Source organism: Haliotis cracherodii, unplaced genomic scaffold (genome assembly GCF_022045235.1).
Source record: "Haliotis cracherodii isolate W230 unplaced genomic scaffold, xgHalCrac1.p SCAF_37, whole genome shotgun sequence".
NCBI classification, from domain to species: Eukaryota; Metazoa; Mollusca; class Gastropoda; order Lepetellida; family Haliotidae; genus Haliotis; species Haliotis cracherodii.
In genome coordinates, this window is record NW_027266294.1 from 870,629 (window position 1) to 881,399 (window position 10,771).

Below are 10,771 nucleotides of genomic sequence, written 5' to 3' on the forward strand. Positions count from 1 at the left end.
ACTCCTCTCGGGAAAAGCACCAATTTACGAACTCAGTCTTCACAAGAATCTCATAGATAGACATGCAAACTTTCATCTATGTAACTTCGGTAGTTTCTCAGAAACGGTGGCCCCATTTCACGCAGTATGCACGCAGTATGCACGCAGTATGCACGCAGTATCCACTATGTTGAAACGCACGGGCTGGAAGTCTGTACATAAATTATTCAGGACACCAATTTTGGAACTCATTTGAGATCATGACCAGTAACATCAGTATGAAAAGTTTCATTTCTCTGGGCAGACGGACGAAAGAACGAACTTCGTTCCTATATCCTCGGCCCCCATCGGTGGTTCGTTTGTTGTTTAAGGTCGAACTCAGTAATATTCCAGCTATAAGATTGCTGTCTGTAAAGAATAAAGTCTGGGACAGACAATATAGTGAGTGATATGATGAGCATCGATCCACGCAATTGGGATACGATGACATTCATCAACCAAGTCAGCAAGCCTGACCACTCGATCCCGTCAGTCGCCTCTTACGACAAGCATGGGTTGCTGAAGACTTTTACAGTTATAACCTAGGTTGACTCTTGATATTCCTTGGCGTGGTTGCAACACATCATCCATGTTTGTTTGTTGTTTAACGCCGCACTCAGCAAAATTCCACCGGTAGGAAGGCTGTCTGTACATAAACCAGCCTGAACCCAAGCCATCCAGTTATAATGAGCATGGATCTATCGGGATACGGTGACATACATCAACCAAGTCAGCGAGCCTGAAAATTCAGTTTTTTCTCGTTATTTCGATTATATTTTCGTAATTTCAATTATTTTCTCGTTATTTCGATTATTTTCTATTTGCTTCGATGTTGTTTCTCGTAATTTCGACTTTATTGTCGTTATTTCTATAAGTACAATATTAGTGTATTTGTTAGTAGAGTTGAAAAACCTTAAGTATTTTGAAAGTGTGTGCTAGAGTTAAGTGTGTGAAGCGTATTAGTTAGTGGGAGGGTGAAGTGAATGGGTGTGGGTACATAAGTTGTGAAGTTATTATCAGTGTAATTCTTTATGTATTAAATTTATTCTTAATCCGTATTTTGGTTGTGTTATTACTCCGTGTTGTGACGTGTAACTATTTACTCAGGTATATTCATCTTTAACTCCATGTACAACACAACGATATATAATTATTGAAGTACTTGCACGAAAAATTGTTTGATAGGCATTACTCAGAAGTTGACGGATGGACAATTTTTTATGGATAACAATTTCTTTAATACTGTGAAAAGCGACGTTTCGGTATAGATCCTTATACCGTTGTCATGTTACTTGCACGATTTTGAAACTTGGCACTAGACAGACAGACAGACAGACATACAGACATATATATTATTTATGTCTCACCTTGGGCATACATACAATATAAAAGTATACAGACAAAAGTGAAATATGCTCAAGCCACTCCTACATACTCGTATATACACAGAAAATAGGATATAATCTATTAAAATTGGTATATGTTGAACAGTTAAAAAGAACATGGATTTCGTTCTCGATAGCGTTTGGGCAGGCGAAACAATATCTCTTACTGAGGGTATATTTACATATTTTCCTGCCTCTACTGTCTCTGGCCGCAAAGGAACTGAGACAACCCACGTCGGTTGCTTCTGCACACATCGTAGAACGTAGTCCTCAGCATGGTGAAACTTCTGCAAAGTTCTGTAGTTGACGGTGGTATGAGACAGATATTGCATATTTAACTCCTTGAACTTTCTATGAACTTGAAGGTTCCAGTTGAATTTCCCCATATTTGCGTGAAATCATACGAATTATTCACCTGTGTTTGATGCCCGGAGGCCTCCTCAAACCTTCATATAGCTTCATGGAGCCGGTAGATAATAGCATCTGACATGAGGAACTCATGGGAGTAGACTTGTAATCATATACAGTACGATACAGGGGCTTTTTATCGTATTGAGCAGAAGGTGAGAAAGATGTGGTTAACAAAATCCTATTTGTTTGGCGTCCGATTCTATGTGGTAATAACACAAGGGTGTCATGTTCCACCAGTGTACGTACTTACATAAACGCGTGGCGAGACGGGGCAAACTGATCTACGTGAACTTTTCAACCTGACGTTCTGAAGGCATGAAGGTATTTATAACATGGGTGGGCACTGTCATCGTGTCTTTCTCTTGCAAATTATGACTTTCAGTTACGAAGAACATATGAGTAAACTATTTTGTTTATGAAAAAGATTCGAATACATGATGTTAACTAACAAAACCTTCCTACTTTCACAACCTTATACTACAACCCTACTTTCAGACTTTGACAAACCGTCAATAGGTAGTTCCTTAGTGGTCTGTATTTGGTTGGTTGTGTTTGGTTGACGACTCTGGCTGAAAAACCCAAGAAGAAGAACCATGAGGAGGAGGAGGGCAGCGCACGCAAAAGAAAACAGGATGGAACCCTCTCAACCCATCCCCCGACAAAACGTCAGCGACGTCCATCACCCCAGGAAGAGGAGGTGAAGGGAGAGGATGCCATGAAGGTAGACGCGCCCACCCCGTTTGAGCAGAGGAGAAGGAGATGAAGAAGACGAAGAAGACAAAGACGAAGAAGAAGAACACCACCGTCCAGAAGGAGGAGCTCATTTATGTGATGGCAGATATCGCACGATCCTATGATCTGCACTTGATGATGAAGGGCCTGTACCCACATCTGGTGAAACTCCCCACCAAGATTCGGAATTGACAACAGATTTTACAGGTGACCCTGGGACGATTGTGTTTCGAAGATTGTGAATTTCATTCCCTACCCACTGAAAGCATTTCCAAAGACCTTTGGACTGAATGAACTGAAGAAAGGGTATTTTCCATACTTTTTCAATACCAAAGCCGACCAGACCTACAGAGGTCCCTATCCACCAGCCGTCGTGAACGATCCCGATGGCATGTCTCCCATGGAACGTGCAGCCTTCTTCCAGTGGCATACCAAGAAAGTTCAAGAAGGATCCTTTTTGACTTGCAAGAAGAACTCTTAGCCTACTGTCAGAGTGATGTCGACATTATGAGACGTGGATGCGCTCACTTCCGACAGAACGCCATCAGGACGGTTCACGTGGATTTGTAGAGGGGATGACAACCGCTGCATTCACCATGAAATCCTTCTGAAAACATGATCTGAAACCCGATACCATAGTCATTCTACCACCTCAAGGCCACCAGCCCCAGAGAAACTATTCCCAGGCCTGTATGCACTGGTTAAGTTATCTCATGGAGACTGATCCCGATCTGTACCTTCAGCAGGCCAGGAATGGAGGTGAGAAAGAGTTCACGTGTGGAGAGGGTAAACATTGGTACAGGGTGGATGGCTACGATCCAGCGAAAGGCACCATCTACGAATTCCTGTGGTGTTTCTGCCATGGGTGTAAGAAATGTCACAAGACCAAGCGTGGAGAACCTCATCCCCTCCTTGGTACGTTGATGGGAGCAGGTTATACCGACACCCGCTACAGCCTGAGTCTCTTGAACCAACACCCTGAGGTGAAATGGGTCGTCACCCTGTGGGAATGTGAGTTTAAAAAAATGCAACAGGAGGACTCCGCTTTGTGAGCTTTCTTGCAGGGACTCCACTGTATCCACTTACCTGATCCGCTCAACCCTCGCAAAGCCTTCTATGGAGAACGCACCAATGCCACTCGATTATGCTATGAAGCCCAAGAAGGTGAAACCATCAAGTATATTGATATCTGTTCACTGTATCCTTATATTTGTAAGACCGGAGCGTTTCCCACAGGACACCCGACCCTTCTCCATCAACCACCTGTGGACACGTTGTTTGAGCTGAAAGGACTTATCCAATGCCGTATCCCACAGATGGGCTGGTAAACAGCTCGGTCCTTTGTGCCAGACGTGTGCCGATACCCGGTCCGACTCACCCTGCAAGCACACGGACGAAGAGAGGTCTTGGGTGGGCCCGTATGCCACCTTAGAACTCCATGAAGCCGTGAAGAAGTATGGCCACAAGGTGCTTCAGATCTTCGACGTTTGGCATTTCGACACCTTTGAACAGCATGACCCTGACACCCAGCAAGAAGGACTCTTTGACACCTATATTGACCGTCATTTCAAGGAGAAACTCAAAGCCACGGGATACCCTGAGGGATGTAGCAATCATGATGGTTACATCCAGGCATTCGGTTGGACAAGGATGGCATTGAGAAGAACCCAGGACTTCGCACTATTGCCAAGCTCTTTCTTAATTCGCTCTGGGGCAAGTTCGGACAGCGGTTGAACTATAGTCAGAATGTCTATATGAACGACCCTGTGCAGTACTTTGCCTTGTGGAGAGAAGAACGGAATACCATCGAGGATGTCACTGTCGTCAACGAACACATTGTGGAAGTGACCTATACTCACAAGGAAGAATTCCAAACCCCTAATTCTCATTTCAATGTCTCCATAGCTGCTTGGGTCACCGCACAAGCACATCTCACGCTGTCCGTGTCAAAGTACAAGACCCTGCGACTCCACCAGGACAAGGGTCTCATACTTTGATACAGACAGTGGCATTTACATTCATTGATCCCTCGACATGAATCCAGAGCTGGGCCATTCGTTGGGTGAGTTTACAGACGAACTGGACATTTGTGTCAAGAGGCCCGAAAAACTATGGCTATGTGTTAATGAATTCCAGACCAAATGGAACATGCACGACCTGCAAAGTGCGAGGGTTCACCTTGAATTACAGAAACGAACAACACCTTATCTTTGACACCATGAAAGGACTAATACTGGGTCAACAGCCTCATCAAATCATTTGTAAAGGACCATTGCACGGCAAAGGCTCTCGGCACAGCAAAGGCTCTTGTGACCCGACCCACCCGAAAAGAGTACCACACAGTTTACGACAAGCGATGCATCGTCAACAACGAAGCCACAGGGCTGCCTGTAGACATGCTCCCCTTTGGGTACAGAGACGACAAGATCATTTTGGGTGTCATGATGTTATTCATGCTGTGTTGGCTGTTGTTGTTTTATCTGGAAGACAGGCAGTGTTTGGATCGAGTACCATCATTTGTTGACTCACATGCGTGAAGACTTTGAAGTGTTAGTGGAAGTGGAAGTGCCACTAGAACGGATCGACATGCACACCTACAGAAAAAACAACAACAAAAAACCAGATCAACATCTGACCAATCAGAGACTTGGGTTTTCGACCAATCAGAGGCCGCGCTCGGCTTGTGCTGGCCTCTAAATTGGTCGAAACAAGGTTGTACGTTCTCTCCCATGCTACAAGCCTGACCCTATGGAAAAGAAACACAATGGGCGTACCACACTGGAGTGGCGTGTGGGACAGAAACCGGCCAATGAGAAGGTCGGATTTTCCACCAATCAGGAAGCAGGGTGTCAGTGCCTTTAAATACTACCAACGGTCTCTGGCATTCACTTTTCACTGAATGGTCCAAGCAGCAACACCATCATGTTCCGGCTATTACCACCGTATGACGACAATGGCTACTACCGCATCACCATCAAACAGAAGAAGAAGAAGAAGAAGAAGAAGAAGAAGAAGGGGGACAAGTACGAGGACGTTCTCAATGGCGAGTATTTCCGTCGTGCAATGGCAACTGGAGGAGCAGTTAGTTCTACATTGGGAGATGATGAAAGCGAGTGCCTTGTACAAAGCTTCCCATGACCCCATACATGAGAAGTTAAAATGCGTCGTGGACACATTTCTGCCACTGGGGTATGGCATCTGCATCCCCAGCATGGAACTATTCGTGGAAAAGTAAACCCCAACACCTGAAGCAGCAGCACTCACAGCCTCCATACTCAAAGTAGCAAAAAAGCAGCAGCACCACATATCGCAACACTCACCACAGTGGTAGCAGATGGAACATTATAAGGAACAGACATACTCACCTCACCACTCATCGCAGCATCAGCAGCGGCAGTAGCAGCACCCATACTAACAACACCATCAGAGTGAAAGCAGCACAACAACTCGACTCAGCACTATGGACAGCGATACTAGCAGCCGCGGCAGCAACGCCTGCGGCAATAGAAGCAGCAGAAGAAGCACTCATTGAAACAGTAACCTCACATGCACCATTGCTGCAGCAGTACTCGTCGCAGATAACACCAACAACAACGCCCGTAGCAGCAGCAGCAGCAGAACTCATCTCACCACTATACAGAGCGGCAATAGCAGCAGCAGCAGCAGCAGCAACACCCTCACCAACAGAAGCAGCAGCAAGAGCAGCACTCGTTGCAACATTGAGCAGGCTACCTGTGTGATGATGATGAATTTTTCGCATTGTCCGCATTGTTTCGCATTGTTTCGCATTGTTTGCCCTGTATCTAAGTTAAAGTTTGTTAGGTGTCATCATTAAACAGGGATAAATTGAACTGACTCTTTGTGTCTTGATTGATCTCAACTCCAATAGGATGTCGAACCGAGGGTAGAACCGTCTGTCTGAGAAAACGGGTACCACCGCTGATTGCCCTCGCCAGGTCGACCACGTGTTACGTCACATGCAGAGGATCGTTAGATTGTCTTACGTCACCTCCGTAACCGATTTTTGATGGCTACATCAGAAATGAACTGTTTAGGGGTAGACTGAGTGCGCAAACTGTTCGAAACCGTCTGAGAACTGCTCACCTTCAAGCACGATGGCCATACTGCGGGCCGATTCTGACTCAATTACACAGACGTCAACGTCAGTTGTGGACACATTCAGTGATGAATCCCGATTTAATCTTCGATTTGCTGATGATAGGGCGAGGGTGTGGAGGCGCCGCCATGAACGTTACGGCCAGTGTTGTGTACAGGAAGTTGACAGATTTCGAGGCGGAAGTGTCATGGTGTGGGGTGCTTTCTGTGGCAATGCACGTTCCACGCTTCTTGTCATCCATGGCAACCTCAACGCTGCTGCTTACCGCAACCAGGTTCTGGCACCAGAACTTCTGCCTTTTATGGCAGCACATGGATCCGGTTTGATCTTCAAACACGACAATGCCAGCCCCCTCACAGCAATTTTGACAAGGAATGTGTGAAAATGCTGACTTACCAGTGCCCGTTCAATTGTATAATTTGTCCTCAGCATCATTGTTGTATACGGACGATTTACAACTTCATCACAAGATAATTCTATGTACTTTATCGGATAAAGGTGTCTGCAAAACTTTTAAAAAATCCCCCCCCCCCCAAATAAAACTCGCTGACTGACTATGTACAAGTTCAGTTATATTGCACAATGTGCGGGGTCAGAATATGTACACACGTTACAAATACAGAATATCTTAAGTGATCACAACCCTTGAGGGCGAACATCAACAAATGACATTACATGTTAGTTTTACAAACAATTGACATTGCGGTCACACCTTGTGATGAATCAAGAAAATCGAGAACACATTGATCATGAAACTAGCGCCATGTTTGTACTGGATTACCCTGTCACTGAAAAAGGCAAAGTGACAGCGCCAAAGTCAACGTGACAGACAGCGCCGAAGCCAACGTGACAGACAGCGCCAGAGCCAACGTGGCAGTCAAAGACAGAGTCAACGTGGCAGGCAGCGCCAAAGACAACGTGACAGTCAAAGCCAGAGTCAACGTGGCAGGCAGCGCCAAAGTCAACGTGACAGTCAAAGCCAGAGTCAACGTGACAGTCAAAGACAGAGTCAACGTGGCAGGCAGCGCCAAAGACAACGTGACAGTCAAAGACAGAGTCAACGTGGCAGGCAGCGCCAAAGTCAACGTGACAGACAGCGCCAAAGTCAACGTGACAGTCAAAGACAGAGTCAACGTGGCAGGCAGCGCCAAAGACAACGTGACAGTCAAAGACAGAGTCAACGTGACAGACAGCGCCAAAGTCAACGTGACAGTCAAAGCCAGAGTCAACGTGACAGACAGCGCCAAAGTCAACGTGGCAGTCAAAGCCAGAGTCAACGTGGCAGGCAGCGCCAAAGACAACGTGACAGTCAAAGCCAGAGTCAACGTGACAGACAGCGCCAAAGTCAACGTGACAGTCAAAGACAGAGTCAACGTGACAGACAGCGCCAGAGCCAACGTGGCAGTCAAAGACAGAGTCAACGTGGCAGGCAGCGCCAAAGACAACGTGACAGTCAAAGCCAGAGTCAACGTGACAGACAGCGCCAAAGTCAACGTGACAGTCAAAGCCAGAGTCAACGTGACAGACAGCGCCAGAGCCAACGTGGCAGTCAAAGACAGAGTCAACGTGACAGACAGCGCCAAAGTCAACGTGACAGTCAAAGACAGAGTCAACGTGACAGACAGCGCCAAAGACAACGTGACAGTCAAAGCCAGAGTCAACGTGACAGACAGCGCCAAAGACAACGTGACAGTCAAAGACAGAGTCAACGTGACAGACAGCGCCAAAGACAACGTGACAGTCAAAGCCAGAATCAGAGTGGCAGTCAATGTCAAAGACAACGTGACAGACAGCGCCAGAGCCAACGTGGCAGTCAAAGACAGAGTCAACGTGACAGACAGCGCCAAAGTCAACGTGACAGTCAAAGACAGAGTCAACGTGACAGACAGCGCCAAAGACAACGTGGCAGTCAAAGCCAGAGTCAACGTGACAGACAGCGCCAAAGACAACGTGACAGTCAAAGACAGAGTCAACGTGACAGACAGCGCCAAAGTCAACGTGGCAGTCAAAGACAGAGTCAACGTGACAGACAGCGCCAAAGTCAACGTGACAGTCAAAGACAGAGTCAACGTGACAGACAGCGCCAAAGACAACGTGACAGTCAAAGCCAGAGTCAACGTGACAGACAGCGCCAAAGTCAACGTGGCAGTCAAAGCCAGAGTCAACGTGGCAGGCAGCGCCAAAGACAACGTGACAGTCAAAGCCAGAGTCAACGTGACAGACAGCGCCAAAGTCAACGTGACAGTCAAAGCCAGAGTCAACGTGACAGACAGCGCCAGAGTCAACGTGACAGTCAAAGACAGAGTCAACGTGACAGACAGCACCAAAGTCAACGTGACAGTCAAAGCCAGAGTCAACGTGACAGACAGCGCCAAAGTCAACGTGGCAGTCAAAGCCAGAGTCAACGTGGCAGGCAGCGCCAAAGACAACGTGACAGTCAAAGCCAGAGTCAACGTGACAGACAGCGCCAAAGTCAACGTGACAGTCAAAGACAGAGTCAACGTGACAGACAGCGCCAGAGCCAACGTGGCAGTCAAAGACAGAGTCAACGTGGCAGGCAGCGCCAAAGACAACGTGACAGTCAAAGCCAGAGTCAACGTGACAGACAGCGCCAAAGTCAACGTGACAGTCAAAGCCAGAGTCAACGTGACAGACAGCGCCAAAGTCAACGTGACAGTCAAAGACAGAGTCAACGTGACAGACAGCGCCAAAGTCAACGTGACAGTCAAAGCCAGAGTCAACGTGGCAGGCAGCGCCAAAGTCAACGTGACAGTCAAAGCCAGAGTCAACGTGACAGACAGCGCCAAAGTCAACGTGGCAGTCAAAGCCAGAGTCAACGTGGCAGGCAGCGCCAAAGACAACGTGACAGTCAAAGACAGAGTCAACGTGACAGATGGCGCCAAAGTCAACGTGACAGTCAAAGCCAGAGTCAACGTGACAGACAGCGCCAAAGTCAACGTGACAGTCAAAGCCAGAGTCAACGTGGCAGGCAGCGCCAAAGACAACGTGACAGTCAAAGCCAGAGTCAACGTGACAGACAGCGCCAAAGTCAACGTGACAGTCAAAGACAGAGTCAACGTGACAGACAGCGCCAGAGCCAACGTGGCAGTCAAAGACAGAGTCAACGTGGCAGGCAGCGCCAAAGACAACGTGACAGTCAAAGCCAGAGTCAACGTGACAGACAGCGCCAAAGTCAACGTGACAGTCAAAGCCAGAGTCAACGTGACAGACAGCGCCAAAGTCAACGTGACAGTCAAAGACAGAGTCAACGTGACAGACAGCGCCAGAGCCAACGTGGCAGTCAAAGACAGAGTCAACGTGGCAGGCAGCGCCAAAGACAACGTGACAGTCAAAGCCAGAGTCAACGTGACAGACAGCGCCAAAGACAACGTGACAGTCAAAGACAGAGTCAACGCGGCAGTCAGCGCCAAAGTCAACGTGACAGTCAAAGCCAGAGTCAACGTGACAGACAGCGCCAAAGTCAACGTGGCAGTCAAAGCCAGAGTCAACGTGACAGATGGCGCCAAAGACAACGTGACAGTCAAAGCCAGAGTCAACGTGACAGACAGCGCCAAAGACAACGTGACAGTCAAAGCCAGAGTCAACGTGACAGACAGCGCCAAAGACAACGTGACAGTCACAGCCAGAGTCAACGTGACAGACAGCGCCAAAGACAACGTGACAGTCAAAGCCAGAATCAGAGTGGCAGTCAATGTCAAAGACAACGTGACGGAAGAGAAAATATGAATTATAGTAAACGTTAACAATATATTTTGGTTACTTTTGACATAAAACAGGTATTTCCCAAATATCGTACACAATATACATACCGGCATTAAACTGAAGCCGAAACGTTAAAAAGTACAAGTGTCGGCCACAAAACGTATATCAGTTTTTGTTCCCCAATTCCATCCCACACGAAATACATCAGCAAAGCCTATGATCGTATCCATTCGTGTAAAACCGAAATGTCTCTTTATGTAGGTTTTACAAACTAACTATGGTTCAAACAATGTCGCTAAAATCTCCTGAGTTGCGCCCTGCAAGAATCATGGCGACCTTTCGTTCCATTCATCTCATTCCTTTAATATTTTCCTTCATGCCAGAC

At 47.1% G+C, this 10,771-nt stretch overlaps 1 pseudogene; it reads left to right on the forward strand.

The window, feature by feature from the left end:
• Positions 1–4,300: 4,300 nt before the first annotated feature.
• LOC139477879 (streptococcal hemagglutinin-like) lies at positions 4,301–10,410 on the forward strand (annotated as a pseudogene).
• Positions 10,411–10,771: the final 361 nt, after the last annotated feature.